The sequence below is a fragment of the Canis lupus genome, chromosome 35 (genome assembly GCF_048164855.1).
Source record: "Canis lupus baileyi chromosome 35, mCanLup2.hap1, whole genome shotgun sequence".
Taxonomy (NCBI): Eukaryota; Metazoa; Chordata; class Mammalia; order Carnivora; family Canidae; genus Canis; species Canis lupus.
Window position 1 is genome coordinate 13,948,922 of NC_132872.1, and position 23,460 is coordinate 13,972,381.

Here is a 23,460-nt window from a genome sequence, read left to right on the forward strand (position 1 = left end):
CAAAGCCTGTCTTATCTGTAAAAGCCAATGAATTGCATGCTTCAGTAGCTATTCTACTTTTTCCTTTTCTTAGTTTGTGTTCCTCTCTGCCTCTCCTTAGAAAATGAGTAGGTTGATGAGATGGTCCTTGTCAGGGATGAGGAGATGGTGATTAGATTGGTTAGGGGGTGGAAAAAAAAGGATGTTTCTTTTATACCCCACACTCAAGTCTTGCTTTCAATAGGGGGCCTCTTCAGGCACCAGTTGGCTCTGCCCTCTTCTGCAGACATGGCTTCACCTTGTCCTTTCTCATGTCAATCCTTATATTCCTTCTAACTCTAAATCTATCATCTCCAATCTTGGGGAGTGTCCCTTTATGGTTATTGGCATGTGTTCTGGTAAACCAGCTTTATAAAAATGAAGTCCTAATTTGTAGAATGTGTCCATTTTCATGGTGTAAATATTACTTTTGTGGCTGATTTCATGCTAACAATGGTTTAACAACCTGCTCGAGAATTTGCTGAATATTTAACACTGTTCTTATGAGCTGGTGTGAGCCAATTCCAGCACACCACTTGGTCTGGCTAGATTGTAAATAGAAATCAGACTTTCTACTTCTTTCATTGGTCTATGGTATCAATACAAGGTTGTGCATATAGTAGGAACACAAGTGAAATCACTGGTTGACAGAGCTTCTTTGTGCCTTAATTAGTACAATCTTCCTTACTTTCTGCTATAGACTAAAAGCTCACATCTTTCCAAAATTCATTTGTTGAAATCTAATCCCCAGTGTGATGGTATTAAGAGACAGGGACTTTGGGAAGTTGTTAGGTCATAAGGGTGGAGCCCTCATGAATGGAATTAGTGCCCTTTCAAAATAGACCCCCCCCCCCCAAAGAGAGAGAGCTCTCTCACCCCTTTCCACCACATGAAGACACAGTGAGGGGCTGTCTGTAAACCAGACCCTCATCAGACACCAAATTAGCTGGTGCCTTGATCTTGGACTTCCCAGCCTCCAGAATTCTAAGAAGTGAATTCCTATTGTTTATAAGCCAGCTTGTCTATTGTATTTTGTTATAGCAGCCCTCAACAGACTAAGGTATCTTCATAATCTTTCTTAGGGAAAGTAACTGGAATAATTTCCAAGTTGGTCTTAGTTCTTGGCCCTAATTTATTTTATTTATTGTGGTTTTCTTTTCAGTTTACAAATTAGCCTGGTTTGCTTTTCTTTTTGTTCCCTTCCTCTTCTGGTATTTTGATATTTAATGTACACATACACACCCATGAAAATACAATCACCTTTAAGCTTCCTTGTTTGTATCTCAGAAAAAAGAAGATACTCCTAGAGCTCAACTTCAGGCCATGTGAACTCCATCTCACACTGGAGTTTTCTTGTGGTTCAGGTCAGCCTGTGAGGTACTCAAGGATTCCTTCTTGAAATGTCACCCATGGTGATCGCTGTGAGCTGAACATCAGGTCAGAGGAATATTTTAGAGACCAACCTAATATTAGTGAATCAGATACTACACAAAAAGCCTTAATAAAGAACAGCCTCTATTGTGCTCTTTATCCTTTCAGTTCTTCCCTTGTTTAACTTTTGCCCTAACTCTGTTGTGCAAGCTTACTTTGTAGGGCTGTGCCAGTTGTGGCTCTAGGACAAAGTGTTCCTTTTTCAGGCAGAGATGTTTCATCTGGAGCCAGTCTTGACTTTTCTTTCAGCCATAATGTAAGCATGAAAATATGAAAATGAACAGCACAAATAAGGTTTTATGGCTTTCTCCAGCAATGTAGGAAGCCAGGCAAGGCAATAACAGAATTCAAGCCTTCATCCTCCTTTCCTATTAACTTGATTTCAATTTCCCTTCCAGAATAAATATTCGACAAATTTCTTCATTAGTTGTGGAGCTGGAGGAAGTGCAGTCATTTTGGCTCAGGCGTGTCAATATTGTCCTGCCCTGGCCCTTCTGCCTTGTGCTGTTTAGGGCTGGGTTTGTAATTTCTACCAGGCTATGGTGGCAAAGAGTAAATAAAGAAGGTGATGAAGTTGCTGAGTAGGGGGTCCGAGGCTGAATCAGCAACGAACAGATATCATAGGTCAAGGCTGAGGTGTGCTGGCAGAGATGTGCTTAAGACCAAATGGTGCTTGCATTGGCTATATCCATGCCCAGGAGCACAATCCATTCTCCAAAGTGGAAAAACACAAGAAAACTGCCAGAAATTGAGTGAAGCCTTCAACAAATTAAAAACAGTCATGTTCTTCACAGACTTCAGGAGTTGAAGCATTAGGAGGTCAATTGCAAATTAGATTAGGGAGCAGTGAACACATATGCACATTCTAAAAGGGCACAGGAGATAATTTTGAGAAGGCATAGTCAGGGCCAGTCTGTAACAAAATTATATGATTTCTTTTGGCATCCCCAACTTCTGCTGTCCTTCCATCTTACTTTTCTTCTCTTATGTCTTGCTTAAGTCTTATGACTCCCCACCCTTTCCAGGGCCTTCCAACTCTACCCATTCAGTGAGATAGTGGACTCTTGCTAAAACAGAGATGCTTCCAGGAAAATGCCACATGGGGAGTTTGATAATTTGGGACTCAGGTTTACATGTAAATATTGCCTTCCTTTCACTCTCTATTCCAATGATGTGCAAATGTGTATCAATACTTAGAATAATCTGGAAAGGCTTTCAAAATACCAACCCATTTCCTTCCATTCTTATTTTCATCCAAAGAAGCAAGATGGTAAGGGGGTGGCAGTACTATGATGACGTGGTGGTGGGAGGCAGTCTGATGGCGGAGGAACAAAGTGGGAAGATGTAGAGGTGGCAGATGGAGGAGGCAGCTAGAAGTCTGTAGATTGGTTACCTTTAGCAAATAAGTTAATTGAGCAAATAAGTAAATATACTGAGGATAGTCAATTCATATTTCTTACCATCTCAGTCAAGATTTTCAAACATGGTAGGGAAGGCTAGAAAGATTCTGAGGTGTTGTGGATTGAAGTTTTAAGTATTGGTATGAATTCATGAATTTTAAATATATATACATTGATATAGAAATAGTTTGAGCATGCCATGTCCCCAGATCTTGGTTTTTATTTGCTTCCTCTATTAAAAGGAGCCAAGGCTCCTCAGAGGAATGGCTGATTGTAAGGCAAGAACAAGGAAAGAACCAGATGAACCCGAATCATCTTGTGCCAGGAAGTAATGCTCAAAGAATGATGAAGACATATCAATCAATAGGATATATAAGTCAGCTTAAAGAGCTTCCATTGGCCAAATCCAGGACCACTAAAGCATCAAGATAAATAATAAAACATTGGCTTGAAACTCAATGAATAAAATTAGAATCTCTAAGTTCCCAATGATATAAATAAATGTATAAAAAATGAAGGAAAAGTTCTTCCTTACAGTACATTTCCAGTTATTAAATGTACAGATTTGATGTATAGCATATTGGTGTAAAACTGACTATCTCCCTACAAAATACTAATCAAATACAAAGAAAAGTGATGACTTTGTAGTGGAGAACTTCGCAGATATAAATCTGGCCAAATGATTGAGGTTAACATCACCAGTAATGGGACAGGCTGTAGTATAGCCTCCTAATGTGACATAGTGAGAGGGGCACAGCATCTTTTCTCCAATTTTTCTGCCAAGAATGCATGGCTTGTGTCTAAGGAAACATCAGACTGATCCAAGTGGAGGGTCATCCTCGTGAATGAAAAGTCTGTCTCTTTAAGACTATCGAGTACACAGAGCCAGGGAAAGAAGGAGGGACTGTTCCAGACTGAAGGAGAACAATGAGACTATGGGTGTTCCTAGAGAAGAATGAGAAAAAAGAGACATTCAGACAGCTGGAGAAATTTGAATGGGGTCAGTGGATTGGAAGTTGGTGTTGTGTTGATGTTGATTTTCAGATTGGGACAGTGGTCTGATGGTCTCACAAAAGAGTGTTCTTGTTTTGTCAAAGTAGACATAGAGCATTTAGGAGCCGTGAGTCATGATGTTGGGAAAAAGACTCTCTGTACACACATACACACACACACACACACACACACACACAAAACTTATACACAGACATACATATATACACACACACATATATACATATAAGCAAATAAAAAGTATGTATTTCTCTATTAATAAATTTATAAAGAAACTTTACATATGTATCTGTATGTGTGTTACTAAAATTAGCATAAATACATACAGACCTTGGACAATAATGGGGAAACGAAATGGCAACTTCTAACATTTTCTCCATCTTTACTTGTCATCATTTGGATCAAACGCACATAAGACACCATGGACCCATTTAACTTCCTCAGAGTACACGAAATACCTCTTTTTTGGTCACCACCTCAGAATGAAAATCTATGACACTCTACACTAGTAATTCATCCAAATTTTTTTTTTTTCTTAGAGAGAGCATGTGTGTGTGTGTGGGGGGGGGTAGGGGCAGAGGCAGAGAATCTTCAAGCAGACTCCCTGCTGAGCCACCGCCTGATGCTGGGCTCCATCTCACAACCCATGAGATCATGACCTGAGACAAAACCAAGAGTTGGACATTTAACTGACTGAGCCACTCAGGGGCCTCTCATTTATATTGATATTTTAATAATCCTTCAAAGCCACAGTAGCATTCATTCACTCAGTATTTAATAAGCAATTGTTGCCAGGCCCTATTCAGGTGCGGGGACACATGGTGAACAAGGAAGATCCCCTGCCTTTGTGGTGCTTTATATCAGACAAGCACCATAAGTGTGTTGTCCATGACATAAGAACAACGGTCATCTGATGGGTACCATCTCACCAAGGTGTGAGCACATCATAGCAGTGTTAATCCATAGTGTGCTTATTCTGACTGAAAAATGGAAACTGTTCATACTGTGCCTACCAGCAAAACCTTTCCAGAACACCAGGAAACTGAGAGAAGCTCTTTGATAACATAACCAAGTTTCCTTGGTGATCTGCACGCACCACACCTCTTCTCCTTCAGGCGTGGGGCACACACGTGACTTTGAAAACAAACACTTCTCAGCACAAGCTCTCCACTGAGCAGAGCCACACGTTCTCATGTGTCTGAGGCAAATACATGTTTTCCGAACCGGAAATCAGAACCTGTGTCTTCATTATTGTAAATTCCAAATTATGTGGGCATGAAGGAGGTGAATACAAACGCTTCCTTCTTTCTTTTTTTTTTTTTTTTTTAATTTTTATTTATTTATGATAGTCACACAGAGAGAGAGAGAGAGAGAGGCAGAGACACAGGCAGAGGGAGAAGCAGGCTCCATGCGCCGGGAGCCTGACGTGGGATTTGATCCTGGGTCTCCAGGATCGCGCCCTGGGCCAAAGGCAGGCGCCAAACCGCTGCGCCACCCAGGGATCCCCGCTTCCTTCTTTCTTAACCTCACAGCGGCCCTGACAGGCCCTGCTGACTGAGCTTAACGTGTTACCAATTTAGGAGAAGCAGAGTATCTATGCCTTGGACCCCAGAGGGAGACTGGCTGTGCCATAATGCTTTCTCTTCTCTGGGTCAGCTTTGGTAGGAGCTCCGGCGTTGGCCTTGAGCCTGACTTCCCCCTGGCTGCCCTGGCAGTGACCCCAGCCTGACCTGGCTGAGTTTGCCTCCCTCTGGTAAGAAATGTATGTCAGGGAGGCTGGGGCAGGGCAGAGGGGTGTTAGGTGAGAGTCTCTGCTCAAAGTTTCTTTTACCACAGTGTAGACATTGTGGTTTTGTTGGAATCACATTTAGGTTTATGTGCATTTGGTTTTATGAAATACTGAGGGCCATTTGCCCAGGAGTGAAATGAGTTGACCCAGCTCAGCCACAAATGACATTCTGGCTAAAGATAAGCTCCTGTAGGGAAGGGGAAACCTCCCTTCTTTAATGTTAAAGGTTCTCATGGGGACAGCGCGGTGAGGGAGAAAGAACAGGAGGACCTGGGTTCTGCTGCCAATCCGCCATGTGGCCAAACGCAGGCCACTCCACCTCTCTGGGCCTGTTTCCTCATCTCTAATATGCATGGGGGTGGAACTGGTGACCTTTCAAAGCCCTTCCGGCTCAAACATGCTATGATTCTACGTAGGACTGTCTACATAACTTGCAGGGCCCAGAACAAAAATAAAAATGCAGGGCCCCTTGTTTAAAAAAAAAAAAAGTATTAAGAACTTCACGACAACAACAGCAGAGCATGAAGGGAAGCATAGGGTCATTCCAGCACGGGGCCCTGCGTGCCTTACCCCAAAGCATGTCCACCAACCCTTGATTCTGTGGGTGTCCCCATCACTACCCTTTATTGATTACATTTGATGGAGCCGCTGCTTAATATAATGGGAAGCATATGGGCTCTGCAGTCAAAAAGCCTTGGCCTTCCACATTGGTCCTGTGTACTAGTGTGTGACCTTGGGTGACTCATCTAAGGGCTCCTTGCCTCAGTCTCCTCGTGTGTGAAACAGTGCGCCCACCCAAGAGGCAGGCTGGAAAGGATACAGACAGCCCCGTAGAGCACGTGGTCGGGGTTCAGGAAGCAGCACCACCAGTGTCACAAGGTACTGCGTGTTCACACTAAACAGAATTCCATCTGAAACAGGGTTTAAAAAGCTACTGCTTTTTAAAGAACGGCTATGTGCCGCTCAAAAGATAGATTCAAAACAGACGTTGTTTTTGCCAAAAAAAAGAAAAAAGTCACGAGTAGCTTTTTACAGTAACTGTGTCTGTGGTGCTCTGCTTTCTGGACCACACACTCTTCGATTTAGGAAGTCATCCTGTTCCCAATTGTAAATTATCTCCTGGGCCTGTTCCTTTTTGCACTCAGTTCCCTGTCCTCCCACTCTTTCCCCTGCTATTCAGGACTGCATATGGCTTCTGAGAAAACCATCTGAGTTTCCCATTTATCTCACAGTTTTTATTTCTTCCTTTGCTTTCCTTCACGTGTGTGCACATGGGCTCGCACGTGTGCAGTCTTCCCCTGTCCTGTGTAGCCAGAGATGACTAGCCTCTCCTTGGGTCTCTCTGCGATGCTTACTACTGTGGGTACAGGTCAGCTTCTGCCGAGGAGAGAATTCCACTCATTCATTCATATGTTCATTCCTTCCTCCCTTTGCTCACTCATTATTTTTTGAACACATAACATGTGCTGGCCATGTTGCCAGGCACTGGGAATATAGAGATGAATTATGATCCCTAAGAAACTCCAGAGCTAACAGGAGAGACAGATGAGTGAATATAAAACCTGAGATACCACAAGGTAAATACCTTTAAAAGGATTGTAGGGATGGGGTGGGAGAGAGAGGATTCCCATGAGTTCAGTTTCTACCTGGGTAAGTCAGAGAAGGGAACTTTGAGCTGGGGTAGGAGTTTTCCAGGAGATGATATGTCCATCTGAAAGGAACCCTGCAACCTCACTGCTGTTTTGCCATCCTTTAATCAACCCATAACATCTGTCTGAGGATTATTCTGTGGTACCACAGGTTCACACATTGGGCAGGCCTTGGCGCATGCTCTGCCATCTTGCTCTAGGGATGAGAATGTCTGGAGGTGAGGTCCCTCCACTTTCCTGTTTACCTTAGTGATGTGGTGCTTCACTCCTCCTCCTTCCTTTCCTTCTCTCTCTCAGAGAAGAGGTCCTTTCTCTTTCTAAAAGCAGCTCTTTCTCAGGGATTCCAAGCCAATTTTGACAGAGAGAAATAAGAATAGAACTTTCCAGGTGAAGAAAACAATTTCAACAACTGTGTCAACATGGGAAAGTACCATGGGTGTTTGGAAAACCATGAGTAATCCAGATTTGCTGAAGCTATCTAGTCTAATTTAATCTTCTTGATGAGTATGAAAAACTACATATTCCTTTAGGAAATACATAGTAAGTGGCATGACTTAGGACTGTGGCTTATGCTTGCTTCAACAAAAACATTTATTTGAGTGCTTCATGTTTTTTGTTAGTGCAGGTACACACACACACATGCACTATACACACACACACACACACACAAGATCATGCTGGGTGGTGTGGATACACAGACCTTGGTCTTGAGGAACTCACAATCTCTTAGGGAGGAGGGAATAACAACTTCATACCGTAAAGACTATCAGTGCTAGCAAAGATGTGTGCAGTGCCTCTGGCAGCCAGAGGAAGGAAGAAAATTAAGTTGGCATGGACTGTAAGGGAAACAATATAGATAGATAGCATTTGATTGAGGCCTTCAATAATAAGTACAAGTTTATCAACGAGATAGGGAAAAGTAGGGTGTTTCAGGTAAAGGGAACAGGAAGAAAGGTGTGTATGTGTGTGTGTGTTTAGTGGGATATGGCGTGTGAAAATGTGTTCATAGAAGGGCAAGTTGTGTCATGGGTTAGAGCAGTGGTTCTCAATGGAGGTGAGGTAGTTATCCCTGGTGGTTCTCAATGGGGGTGACTGTATGTCCCAGCAAACATCTGGTGATGTATTTTAACATTTTTTGATTGTCGTGACCTTAGGGGTGGGGTGCTACTGGTATCTAGTGGGTAGAAGCTAGGGTTGATGCTAAGTGTTCTATAATGCACAAGACAGTCCTTTATAACTAAGAATCGTCCCATTCAAAATGTCAACAGTCCTGAGACTCAGACACCGTGGGGTAGAGTATGGCAGTCCTACAAATAGTGGCAAGACATGAAGTTGGGAAGACAGATTAGTGTTAATTTGTGAAAGGTCTTATATGCTATATAGTATAATAGAGGTTTCTAGAAAAGCAGTTTTCATGTTTATTCATTTGATTGGTCTCAGTTTACTCAATAATCCTCATTTATAACATAGCTCACTTAAAAGTGATAAAAGAGCATTTTCTGTACAAAATTCCATAACTAAAGCTTTGATCACTTGAATCAAGATCTCCTTATGGAAAAGTGTTCATTTGTGTCCCCTTCCTCGTTACCAGCTAGATTTCTTTGCCCCTCTGCCACTCCTTCCCCACCTCCCTGTAAGTTGTCCAGGGTCATCTGCTGAGCCTCTGTTTAAGCTGACCCATGAAGTACAAGGGCTGAGCTCAGGGTGAAGGTGGACCTGGTCTCTTTGAGACCATGAGTGATCTGCTCACTTGTTTAGAATTACAGTTAGGTATGGGTTTTCAAGAAAGATGGGCTCTGATCCAGGACTAATACTGGCTGTTTGTGAACAGAAGTCTGAGGATCACTTTTTCTAAGCCTTATTTATGTTGGAGAAGCTGAATTCATATTCTCTTCACTTAATTCAGTACTTTCCCCCACACTCTTGCATTATGAATCCCTGCCCCATCCCCAGAATTTGGTGTTAGAGCCACTCCATTATTAGGAACTTGATAATTAGCTGGAGCTTACTTAGGAAACACAGAAACTTCCAAGGCCTAGTTTCAACCTTCTAAAATAAGGTATCTGTCCAGAAAGTATTTTCCAAAGAATGGGGTCCAGGAAGGTTACAGGGCAGGCTCCTCATTCTGATTTAGTGATCAGTCAATTACTAGAGACTGTGTATTAGTGCTTCTCAAAATTTGGGAGGCCAGAGAACATTTTCAAATACTGGAATTTTTGATGGCACACTTAAGGAGATTAAATGTTATCTACTGTTATCATCCCACAATGATGGTATTCATATACTTAAGTTAAAATGATAACCTATGCCTAGAAAGGAAGAAAGACCACAAATTTTAAAAGTCAGACAAATCCCTCACCCTTCTGTGTATGCTTCAGAGTAGGACTGCCAGGTAAAATACTGGATGCTCAGTTAATTTTGAATTTCAGATAAATAATGAATATTATTATAGTATATAAGTGTGTCCCATGATAAGTTCATTTATCTGAAATTCAAATTTAACTGAATACCCTGTATTTTTATTTGTTAAATCTGGCAGTCCTACCCCAGAGAGAAAATGAGATGGCAATCTTATATTTATTCAGTCAGGATCTGTGCCCATATGCTTCTCTGGGGTAAGCAGCTTGTCTCTCTGAATATTATTCTTGTTAAAGATGTACACCACATGGGCCCTTGACCCTAGGCAACTACTTCACCTAGTGTTCAACCGAAGAAATCCTGATCTGCCTTAATGCTGGAGGTGGAGAAACGGCTACCTGGAGAGGGCTTACTCAGAGATATTGGTCTCTGATGTGGTAGGTTTCTTAAGTATTTTTTTCATTCAACAAGTATTAATTGAGTGCACTTAGGAAAGGTCCTTAGTAAGAAGAAGGAAGTCATTTCTTGTTAAAACAAGAAACAAATCATTCCTGTTCTCATGATGTCTATGTGCTTATGGGGGAAAAGTTTTAATACTAATCTTAATATCCTTAGCTTTTATCCTAGAGTTGATCTGAGTTAGATGTGACTCCATGTATTGGCTTTATCACACTTGAGCTCCTTGTTACTCTTTGAATACATTTGCTTATGGCCCTTGATCATGCTTGCTTTTTTGCTTTTGGGGGCAAAATTCTCGCTATCTGGCATCTCTTACAGTAGATTCTATTAAAATATGCAGCAATATATATACTGGCGTGAAAAGGAAAGCTTTAGAGGCATGACTGTCCTGAGCAAACTTTTTGTTTCTTGGGTGTGTGCATGTGTATCAGTGTGTTTGTGAGTATATCTGGGTGTATAGATGATGGGTCTCTTGAAAACGCTGGGTGTACAAAGACTATCTCTTTTCTGAGTGAGCCTTAATTTTTAAAAACCATTTCCTTAACTAGTTTAGTTATAAAAGCAAACAGTTGGACGGTTCCAGGAACAACTTCTTGGGCAGGAAAGATGGTTGCTGCTCAGAGCTTGGTTGAGTAGCAGACACCGAAATGTGGCTTGGCTCTGTCCCCTGGCAAAGGATGATGGTGTTAAGTTCCACTAGAGGCCCTGGTACCTTCTCAGAAACCTGCCAAATCAGGCACAGACTTGCTAGCAGCCACAATGGAGGGATCCTACTGACCCATGCCCAGTTCTCAGGAGGTAACTGGCAAGAGAGAAGAAAGCAAAACAAGCAACCAAATCCCTATATACCTTATAAATCTGACTTGGAAATTCTGCCTCAAGGCTGTCAAAAAGTAGAAATAATGATTCCAAGGCCAGTTCTTGGACATTTAGTCTTCAACATAGAAAAAAATAGATCCAATTACTTGATTATCAGCTTGTTTTTTTTTTAAATCTAGCCATTCTCAGGATCAGATGATTCTGGTCCTTTGCCTGTGAGACGTTTCCTTGATTATCTGAATCTCCTCTGCTAGAGATAAGTTGATTTGTCTCCATTCTGTCTGAGGTTGTGGAGCTAGGATTCCCTTGGAGAAATGTAATGTAGATTAAGTTCCTCTGCTTGGCTTCTGACTGAAGCCAGAAAGATGATTTAGAGGCAGCAATCTGGGCACGGCCTTTTGCTGCCCTCTGGAGGAAAAGGTGGGTATTGAACTAGCCTTAAAGACTCCGTTGTGCCCGGTAACAATTTATACTTAAAGCTATTAAGTTAAACTAAAATGTGAATCTACATGTCACAATAGAAAGATATATTAAATAAATGGAGTTTGAAAGGTTTCTCTGTAAGAGTATTATTTTAAGTAATGGGATTTTAATTCCACTCCCTATTTTTCTGTTTGCTAAGAACTTGTTTCTTGTTTTTCTCTCTAAATTCTTTTTTTTCCTTCAACCATCATTTCGTGTACCTTGAGAGAGCTATAAGAATATCATAAAGAATAATCTTTAAACATGTTTAAGAAGTGAAAACCAGCATTTGATTGAGAAAAACTGTCATTCTGACACACTCCAAATCATAAACTCAGATTTATACCTATATATTCAGATCAAAATCCAAACCAAAATTCACTTTAAGAATTCAAATGAATTATGTTAGTCTTATACCTTCTGAGAGTCCCTCAACGCAAGTGAGAGACTTCTGCATGCAAATTATACTTTTTGTTTGTTTGTTTTTTAAGAAGGCTCCCTGCCCTGCATGGAGCCCAGCTTGAAGTTTGAACTCAACAGGAGCTGAGGTCAGGAGTCCGATGCAACCAACTGAGCCACCGAGCCACCCAGGCGCCCTTTCACTTTGATTTTGGATAGAAATATATGCCTAGCTCACCTAATAGTCCAAGCAGTTGTTCCTGGTATACAGTGACTTTCCTCCAGGCAATGATTCCACCAATGGCTCTGCCATCCTTTAGGGCTTCATCCTATCTCCTGAACAGGAAAGAGGGTGTGAAAGAGGCAAAATTATTCTAAAGACACTAATTTAGGGATGGCATCCATTGTTTAAAACTCAGTGACATGGTCACCCTAAATTCAGAGAGGCTAAGAAGAGCAGCCCAGCTGTATACCCAAGAATAAAAGGAGAACCTCGATCTTGTTGCACAGCTAGCAATCTCTGATACATGGTTTGTGTATCATGTTATGAGTTTCAGGCTTTATCGTGGACTTAATATGCCATTGACAGCAAAAGAGTAAAATGATCATATTTTTAATTTTGGAAAAGTCATTCTATCAGCAGCAAAGAGAATGGCTCGGCTGATTGATTGGATAACCGGGAAGAGAGAAATGTTATTCAGTGAAACACAGGAAGAGGTGCAAGTTCACAGGGAGGGGGTGGGAAATAAGTGCAGTTTGGGACGTGCTGAATATGAGATGCTTTGGCATCATCAGGGGAAAATACAGATACATGCTCTGGTTACCTGCTCTAAAGTCTGAAGTTCTGGAAAGAAACCTGAGCTGCAGATGGGGATTTGTGTTTTCATCTTCTGGATGTAGCCATGGGAGCATATAGAGAACCACTGGGCAGAGGGAGAGGGACTGGCAAAGGACACTGAGTGGGAGCATCCCACAAGAAGGAAAAGTGGCAGGATGTAATGTCACAGGAAGAAATTATTTCAAGTAGGCAGTAGTTGACAATGTCCAAGCCAAACACAGGATATTTTGAAAAAGAGGCTGTGTGAATATGCTGGTTATTCTATTTATCTACCCTTCTCTCCCTTTCTCTGTGCCCCAGAGGCTGAGACCTGTCAATACTTTACCACTTGAGCTCCTTTGCTCTCTGGCTTCCAATTGCGTTTGGCCAATGGCAGATCAGAAAGCAGAAAAAGGCAAGATATTTTCCTCCATTCCTTCCCTGTTTCTGTGTCTGGTCTCAGGGAGTAGGTACATCAGTTGACTTGACTTCAGTTCCCACCAAGTGTCTGGCTCTCCTGTTTTAGTTCTCACTGTGCTACCTTCTTTTTTGTTTCTTCACCCCCAGGGATGATAATGGCTTACCACTCTCCCTACTGTCTGAGTGCATCACCATCACATGGCTGTTGCCTACATCTCTGTAAGTAACCTCTTCTGAGCCATCTGGAGTGGATTCCACTTCCTTCTGGCACACTCCTTGATAAAGCAGTTTTAGTAGGAAGTCAGAAACCAAACTGTCATGGGTTAAAGACTAAGTACATAGTGAAGAAGGAGTTCGACATCCAAGAAATTTGGCCACAGAATTAATTTTTCTCTTATTGTGAAAGGGAAGGAGAGAGGACAACCACTATAAATACTCTGAAGTGGAGGGAGGAGTTTGTTCTTTCCAAGATGGAAGAGACTTGCTTATGTTTAAATGCTGATGGGAAAGAGGGTATATTGTTGATATTCATGAGTAGGTTCATCTATTGCCTAAAGTGTATGAGAAGGCAGAGTGATTGGAGACATGGAACACAGATGGGGGACTTGCCTTAGGTGAAGAGAGGATTGCCTTATCCAATGTAACTGGTGGAATGGAAGAGGGGATGGGTAAGGAGGACAAGAAGGTTTATAGGTTTGGCATTAGGAATTTGAGAGAATTCTTATCTAAGGGCTTGTTTTTTCCTGTAATCACATAAAATTCAGAGAGTGGAATTAATATGGGGGTAGGCATTTGCCAGGCAAATGTGATAAAAGTATAATGAGGTGAGGGAGTTAGGAACATCAGCAAGAGATAGACTAGGAGAATCTAAGCTGCATACAAATAGGGATGAAGGTGAAAGGGTATCAATGAGGAGAGAGAAAGAGTTAAGGACTGGTGCTTCAGGGAGGCTTAAGATCAGTTTTATAAGGAGTAACTTGAGTAAGAAAGTTGAAAAGACAGAAGCTGATGTGACAAAGAGAAATGTCTGACTTTATGATTTCAGAGATGGAACAATTGTGGATGACAACAAGATTTAGGATATGACTTGTGAGTCACGAATGGAGTGAATTTGAAAGTCACCAATCAGGAATGACTATTATTAATATGCTGGCATCATTTTCACTCCAGATATAGATCTTTTTCGCCTCTTCCCCAACTTAGAGTCATACTCTATGTAACATCTTATAACCTCTTTTATAAACTTTATATAACATGAGCATTTCCCTGTGCCATTACATATCTTTGAAAAATGATTGTCACAGTTTTTACCTGTTCACCAAAATCCATTTCCTTCTTGGACTATATTTCCATGGCTCTCCTGCTGATAGGTGTAGCCAATGGAATATGACTGAGTGTAATATGTGCCATTCCTGAGCCAATGCTCTCAAGACGGTGTTTTTCCTGTGTGTTATCTGTTCCCCCTTCTTAGAGCAAGATGCAAATGATAAGGCCCCATGGGAATTCAAAGTCAAAGGGAAGAAGGAGCCTAAAATTCTGAATAATCATGTACAGTGTGGATGAGAATAAACAGGTTTTGTGTTTGAAACATTATATTTTTGGGTCTGTTTATTATAGCAGTTTTACCTATCCTGTTTTCATCCTACTATACTTTTTTTTTAATTCAAAATTTTTATTTTATTTTAGTTAATTTTTGAAATTTGAATATAGTTGATACAATGTTACATTAGTTTCGTTTACAACATAGTGATTCAACATTTGTCTGTGTTATGCTATGCTCCCTACAAGTATAGCATTTGACAGATGGTCACCATACAACACTATTACAATATCATTGATTATATTCCCTATGTTGTACCTTTTATTCCTATGACTTGTTTATTCCATTCTTCCACTCTCTTTCCCACATTTTGCCCATTCTCCACCTCTTTACCCTCTGGCAACCATCAGTTTGTTGTCTGTATTTATAGGTCTGATTTGGCTTTTGTTTACTCATTTGTTTTTTAGACTCCACGTATGTGTGAAATCATATGGTATTTTTCTTGATCTCCCTTATTTCCCTTAGCAGAATTCCCTCTAGGTCTATCCCTGTTGTTGCAAATGACACAATCTCATCCATCTCAAAGGCTGTGTAATATTCCATTACATATGTGTATATGTATACTGTGAACATGCGTGTATATATACATACCACATCTTCATTATCCTTTCATCTACCAATAGACACTTGGGTTGCTCCCATAGATTGTCTATTGTAAATAATCCTGCAGTAAATCCAGCAATAAACATAGGGATGCATATCTTTTGAAGTAGTGTTTTTGGTTTCTTTGAGTATATTCCCAGTAGTGGAATTTTTGGATCATATGGTATTTCTATCTTTAATTTTTTGAGGGACTTCCATACTGTTTTCCACAGTGGCTACACCAAATTACACTCCTACCAACAGTGTACATCCTTTCTCTATATCTTTGCCAAAACTTGTTATTTCTTGTCTTTGATTTTAGTCATACTGACAGGTCTAAGGTGATATTTCATGGTGGTTTTGATTTGCATGGCCCTGATGAGTGATATTGAGAATCTTTACATGTGTCTGTTGGAAAAATGTCTATTCAGGTCCTCCACTCATTTTTTAATTGGACTGTTTTTTTTTTATGTTGACTTGTGTAAGTTCTTTATATTTTTTGAATATTAACCCCTTATCAAATATATCATTTGCAAATTCCTTCTCCTATTCAGTAGGTTGGCTTTTTGTTGATGGTTCCTTTCACTGTGCAAAAGCATTTTATTTTTATGTAGTCCCATTGTTTATTTTTTGCTTTTATTTCCCTTGTCTTAGGAGACACATCTAGAAAAATGTTGCTATGGCCAATGTCAGAGAAATATGGCCTGTGTTGTCCACTAAGATTTTTATGGTTTCAGGTCTCATATTTAGGTCTTTAATCCACTTAGACTTTATTTTTGTATATGGTATTAGAAAAATGGTCCAGATTTCATTCTTTTACATGTAGCTGTCCAGTTTTCCCAGCACCATTTGTTGAAGAGACTGCCTTTTCCCCTCACTGTATATTCTTGGCTTCTTTATCCTAGATTAATTGGCTCTATAAGCATGGGTTTATTTCTGGGCTCCCTATTCTGTTCCATTGATCTATACATCTATTTTTTTTGTGCCAGTACTACACGGTTTTGATCACTACAGCTTTGTAGGTACATCATGAAATCTGGAATTGTGATACCTACAGTTTGTTTTTTTTTTCTCAAGATTGTTTTGGCTCTTTGGGGCCTTTTGTGGTTCCATACAAATATTCGTATTATTTTTTCTAGTTCTGTGAAAAATGCTGTTAGTAGTTTGAATTTGTGGATTGCTTTGGGTAATATGGACATTTAAACAACGCTCCAATTCATAAGCATGGAATATCTTTCCATTTTTTAGTGTTGTCTTCAAGTTCTTCCATTAATGTTTTATAGTTTTCAGAGTACAGGTCTTTTACTTCCTTGGTTAAGTTTATTCCTAGGTATTTTGTTCCTATTGGTATGATTGCAAACAGGATTGTTTTCTTAATTTCTCTTTCTGATACTTGTTTCTAGTGTATAGAAATGCTACAGATTTCTGGGTATTAGCTTCATATCCTACACATTTATTGAATTCATTTATTACTTAGTTTTTTTTGTTTTTTTGTTTTGTTTTGTTTTGTTTTGGTGAGGTCCCTAGGGTTTTCTACATATAGTATCACGTCATCTGCAAGTAGTGATAGTTTAACTTTTTCTTTACCAATATGGACACCTCATTTTATTTTCTTGTCTGATTGCTGTTGCTAGGACTTCTAGAACCATGTTGAATAAAAGTGGTTAAGAGTGGACATCCTTGTCTTGTTCCTGATCTTAGAGGAAAACCTCTCAGTTTTTCACCATTGAATCTGATATTAGTTATGCATTTTTCATATATGGCCTTTATTATGTTGAAATATGTTCCTCTAAGCCCACTTTGTTGAGAGTGTTTTAAAATCATGAGTATTCAATTTTGTCAAATGCTTTTCCACATCTGTTGAAATGATCATATGACTTTTATCCTTTGTTTTGTTGATGAGTACCACATTGCCTGATTTGCAAATAATGAACCACCCTTGCATTCCTGAAATAAGTCCCACTTCATCATGATGAATGATCTTTGAATGTAGCTTGTTAATATTTTGTTGAGGATCTTTGCATCTATGTTCATCAGAGATATTGGTCTTTAAGGTTTTTTGTTTTTGTTTTGGTGTTTTATCTGGTTTTGGTATCAGGGTAATGCTGACCTTATTTGAAAATTTTCCATTCTCTTCTGTTTTTTGAAATAATTTGAAAATAGATATTTACTTTTTTGGAAATATTTGTTAGAATTCACCTGTGAATTCATCTGGTCCTGGATTTTCATTTTTTAGGTAGTTTGTTTTTTTTTTTTTTTTAATAACAATTCAATTTTGTTTCTAGTAGTTGGTCTGTTTAGATTTTCTTTTTCTTCCTGATTCAGTTTTGGAAGATTATGTTTCTAGGAATTAATCTATTTCTTCTAGGTTGTCCAATTTGTTGGTATATGTGTTTTTCTAGTATTCTCTTATAATCTTATGGTGTCAGTTGTTACTCCTCTTTCATTTCTAATTTTATTTATTTGGGTCCTTTCTCTTTTTCTTTTGATGAGTCTGGGTAAAGGTTTATCAATTTCGTTGATCTTTCCTGAAAACCAGCTCTTGGTTCTTTGTTTTGTGTTGTTTTGTTTTAGTTTCTATGTCATTTGTGCTATGATCTTTATTAATTCTTTCTTTCCACTCACCTTGGACTTTTTTTTCTTTTTCTAGTTCCTTTAGGTGAAAGTGTAAATTATTTATTTGAACTTTTTCTTATTTTTTGAGATTGACCTGTAATGCTATATGTTTCCCTCTTAGAACTGCTTTCACTATGTCCTAAAGACTTTGGATTGTGTTTTTATTATCATTTGTCTCCATGTATTTTTAAATTTCTTCTTTGATTACTTATTTGACCCACTGGTTGTTTAGTAGCATTTGTTGAGCCTCCACAAGTTTGTGTTTTTCATTGTTTTTCTTGTGATTTCCAGTTTGATACCATTGTGGTTGGAAAACATGCATGGTATGATTTCAATCTTAAATTTTTTGAGGCTTGTTTTGTGGCCTAACATGTGATTTGTTCTGGAGAACGTTCCATGTGCACTTGAAAGAATGTGTTTTCTGTTGTTTTGTATATCTGTTATGTCCATCTGGTCTAATGTATTAATCAAAGACACCGTTTCCTTATTTATTTCCTGCCTGGATGACCTGTCCATTGATATAAGTGGGGTGTTAAAGTCCCCTACTATTATTGTCTATTTCCATCAATTTCTCTCTTTCTGTCCATTAATACATGCTTTATGTATTACGTGCTCCAGTGTTGACTGTGTTGATATTTATAACTGTTATATCCTCTTGGTGGATCAATCCCTTTACCATTATGTAATGCCCTTCTTTGTCTTTTATTACAATACTTGTTTTAAAGTTTGTTTTGTCTGATCCAACTTTTTTTCCTTTTGCTTCCATTACATGGTAAATGTTTTTCCATCCCTTCACATGAGTAAGGTGGAAGGGGAATGTAGACTGTATCCTTCAGACCCTTCCACCCAGAGAGTGTTCCAATAGCTCCTCTCTCACCACAGCTGCCAGCTGGTAGAGTTCTAAGCTTGGTTATTTTTATGCTAGTTGCTCTTTTAAACCACGAGTTTTTTTCTGTGCCCCAGCATGATTGCAGCTAGTATGGGTTAAAGGGCTTGGAGCTTGCTAAAGCAGCAAAATTGGCTATAGTGTCTGGACCCTGCTCCAGCCTGTGCTTTCAAGATAGAGGAGGGACATAAACTCTTATCATTCTCCAGTCCCTGTGACTCAGAGAGTGTTCCTAAAGCTTCTCTCACCATTTGGTGGAATTCTGGGCTTGCTCTTTCATATGCTAGTTGCTCTTAAACCAAGGCATTTTTTCCTGTGCTAAAAATTAGCACTATTTTGCAATTATTCTGGAGTATAAACTATCTCTTTCCATGTCAAACTTTATATTTGTCTCCATGGAGCAAACTGAGATCCTACTTGAGGTATAGCTCTAGGATGATTCTTTCAAGTTGGGGTGGGTCTTCTGGTTTTTATAGGGTCTTCACACAAGCCTTCTCAGACACAAAGTAACAGCCTGCTCCCAGATTCTCAGATTTTCCCAAATCAAATTAGATAATTCCTATCCCCAGTTTTGGGAGTCCTTTTTACCCATCAATGCCCTAACTCGTATATACAAGACTTGAGAGTCAATAAATTCAATTTAGGTTGGAATTCTTCAACCAACAAAATTAAATCTGGGATCAAGTTCAGCCCTGCAGCTTATAAGAAATAAGTGATTCTTGCAGGACCACCACAGAAGCTCTCTGATTCTCTATGGCTAGAGTTAAAAGTTAAAGATCTGAGCTTGTCATTTTGTGTAGGCTCTCCAGTGCACTCAGAAGCATCACTGCTACCATAATTGTTATCTAGTCCTCTTGGGGTTTCAGTAGGCATTTCATCACAATCAACTTCAGGTAAGTAAGCAACAAAATACCCCACAGCATGGGTTTATCATATTTCAGTTCCTCTTGATAAGGAGATCATTACTGAGTTCAAAGCTAAGGGACATGGCCAAACCAACAATATCCCATTTTGAGGGACTGTTTCACAGGACTACTTCTTGTTCTGAGTCTCATAACAGTCAGGGTCCATTAGGAAAACAGATTCATACTATTCCACTAGAGAGAATTTAACATAAGGAACTGGTTAAATAGATGTTTAAGAACTGAAGAGCATACATGCAAAAGCAGTTACAATTCCTGGAGCTGAAGAAGCAAGGGGAAAGGTTTGGGATTATCACAATATAGACTTTTGGAGACTTTTGGATCTGCAGAATTAGGACCAAGATCTTAGAGGAAAGAACACCATCCAGGTGCTGCTATGACCTCTGAGGGGTCAACTAGTTCTGCTAGCATGTCAAAAGAGTCAGAGACTAGAACAAACTGCCAGTACCCAGGATAAAGAGCTGTTGCAGAGTAATACTGTTAGAAGGGAGTAAACAGGAAGGAACAAGTCCTTTTTCTCCTTTTTTCTGCCTTCCATCCTCCCTCTAGTAGTCCATATTAATGTAATTACCAGCTGGCAAAGATGATTTGGTTTTGCAGAGTCCCAGCCACAGCATCACAGAGCAAAGTATAGAAGGGTAGGATTGAAATTGAGAAGCCACAGTAAGATGGCCCAGAATGCACATGTTTCTAAATACAATGGTGCACACATGTGCATACACACACACACATACACACACACACATCCTGACACTGGTGTACACTATTTTGGCATTAAATTTTTTTTCTCATGATATTAACACACATTTCTTTCCTTATTTTCCTTTCCTTTAAATAGAAAATACAAATAAACTCAGAAGAAAAAAGATGTATCCCACTGCTGGAATGATGACCATTGTTAACACCTTCATTTAGATTCTTCTAGACCTTTTTTTCAATGTGAAGGTGTGTATTTTCCATGAAATTGGAAATTTATATACAGTGTTATTTAAAATTTTTTTTTTACTTAAATTCAATTTGCAAATATATAGTATAGCATCCAGTACTCATCTCATCATGTGCCCTCCCTAATGCCGGTCACCCAGTTAACCCATCTCCCCACCCACCCCTCCTCTTCAACCCTTTGTTTTCCAGAATTAGGGGTCTCTCATGGTTTGTCTTCTCTAATTTTTCCTCATTCAGTTTCCCCCCTTCCCTTATGGTCCCTTTCACTATTTCTTATGTTCTACATATGAGTGAAACCATATTAATTGTCTTTCTCTGACTGACTTATTTCACTCAGTATAATACCTTCCAGTTCCAACCACATCAATGTAAATGGCAGGTATTCATCCTTTTTGATGCCTGAGTAATATTCCATTGTATACTACATCTTCTTTATTCATTCATCTGTTGAAGGAAATTGTGGCTCCTTCCACAGTTTGGGTATTGTGGACATTGCTGCTATGAACATTGGAACATTGGGTGCAGGAGTCCCATCATTTCACTACATCAGTATCTTTGGGTAGATGCCCCATAGTGCAATTGCTGGGTCATAGAGTAGCTCTATTTTTAACTTCTTGAGAACCTCCACACTGTTTCCAGAGTGGCCGCACCAGCTTGCATTTCCACCAACAGTGCAATTTTAGCCATTCTCACTGGTGTGAGGTGGTATCTCATTGTGGTTTTGATTTGTATTCCCTGATGGCAAGTGATGTGGAGCATTTTCTTATGTGCTTGTTGGCCATGTGTAGGTCTTTGGAGAAATGTCTCTGTTTCTTGACTGGGTTGTTTCTCTCCTGGGTGTTGAATTGATAAATTCTTTATAGATCTTGGATACTAGCCCTTTATCTGATATGTCATTTGCAAATATTTTCTTCCATTCTGTAGGCTGCCTTCTAGTTTTGTTGACTATTTCCTTTGCTGTACAGAAGCTTTCTTTCTTGATGAAGTCCCAGTAGTTCATTATTGCTTTTGTTTCCCCTGCCTTTACAGATGTGCTTGCAAGAAGTTGCTGTGGTTACATACAGTGTTCTAAGCTGCTTTAAAAAACACCTTATCGTATCATCAAAAATTGCTCACATCAATACATAAATTTATTTATTTACAATAGTGGGTTCAAAACTGTTCTTATAACACTTAATGGGAGGGCCCTGCATTCTACCATATATCTCAATCACAACAATTCCACTTTTACTTGTTTTACATATTTGATTTCCGTGGGGAAAAAGAATTCAATGGCCAAAATATTAGAAACCAACTGATTCATCATATAAGTATCATATCATTTTCCACTTTTATGACAACCAAAGATAACTTTATATCTAAATTTTTGTAGAAAACCCTAGTAACATGGGATAGCATGCTTTTTATGTTTTTACTCATTTGACAGTACCTGAAAATTATTTTAATCGGCATTTCTTGGATTACTAATAAGATGGCCAAGGTTTTATTTATTTGATGGTCATTGTGTCTGTGGCAGTCTTTCTTTACAGACTCTAAATTTTCTAGGCATGGATCTAAAACCTTACTTTCTGTCTAATGTACAGAGCCCCTGCCTCTTCCACACCTTCCCCCTCACTCCCCCACCCCGAGTTCAAGGAAGCTGACTTGAAATATCCACTGCTTATCTGCAACCCCATTTCCCTGCCCTCTACACTTGGTAATGATTGTATATCCTCCTCCACAGACAACACAGATGCTTTTGCTCTGGGGTCCCTCATCCTCCTAGTACCCCACACTAGACATCACATCTAAAGCTATTTTTATTTTCCTTCCTGGCTTGGATAATAAAGGCTTTTTTGATCTTTAAATCAACCCCTTTACCTGAATACTTGATCCTATCCTTGTTGGTCTCCTCTGGATTTAGTATGGTGCCTGGCAAACAACGGATGCTCAAAAACTATTGAATGAATAATGGATCTTGTTCTATTAATTTTCTCCCCTCTATCTCCGTAGTATGGCTAGCTTCTCTAACTCTTCTCTAACTCTTTTTGCCTCCTTTCCTTTAATCTGTATGGGAGCAAGTAATTTCCTGTTCATAATTGTCAGTTTTGTGTGTTAACTGGGCTAGGCTAGAGTACCTAGTTACTCAGTCAAACACGAGGTGTTTCTGTGGAGGTGTTCTACAGATGGGATTGTCAGCTACAATCAGTTAACTTTATGTGAAAAAGAGATTATCCTGGGAAATCTGGGTAAACCCAATCCAATCAGCTTAAAAGGTTTTAAAACCAAAACTGAGGTTTCCCTGAAAACAGGAAAGAGGAAGAAATCCCATCAAACAGAAGATCAGTAGCTTCAGCTCCTGCTTGAATTTCCAGTTTGCTCTTGTTGGCCTGCTATATGGACTTCAAACTTGACTATCCAACCTCCACAACTGTGCATGTCAATTCTTTCAGATAACTTCTATGTTTTAAAAGCTATCCAAGTAATCACAATCAGCCAGTTTTGGGAACCAACAGCATTCAGGGTAAAACCCAAGTTCTGCCCAGGATCTGATACCACAACTCCCAGCTTCATCCCTCAGCACATACCATGCTCCAGCTATACTGACCCAAGATTAATGATTCTTCCAACCCATGTTGTTTAACTCTTTTGTCAGGGATGTCCTTCTTCCCTTATCTGCCTGAGAAATTCCTAATCATCTTTTAAAAACTCTATTCCAGCATTATCTAGTCTCTTACTCAACCAGTAAATATCGATAAACTGTGAAGTTATATATGTGTGGTTTAACCACATTAAATATGTGTGGTTCTTTGTATAGCAATTATACCTCAATAAAGCTATTAAAAAATAAAGCTATTAAAATTTATTGAGGTCTTACTATATCCCAGGCTCTGAGC

General features: G+C 39.5%; 1 protein-coding gene across 2 annotated transcripts in view; it reads right to left on the bottom strand.

Annotated features, from left to right (window-relative positions):
- Positions 1 to 23,460, bottom strand: part of GTPBP8 (GTP binding protein 8) — a 76,007-nt gene that overhangs the window by 19,955 nt on the left and 32,592 nt on the right. For both annotated transcript variants that reach the window (XR_012024395.1, XR_012024396.1), the window contains one exon: positions 12,034 to 12,131. The gene's annotated coding sequence lies outside the window, so the exon portion shown is untranslated. The remainder of the gene's footprint in view (positions 1 to 12,033; positions 12,132 to 23,460) is intronic.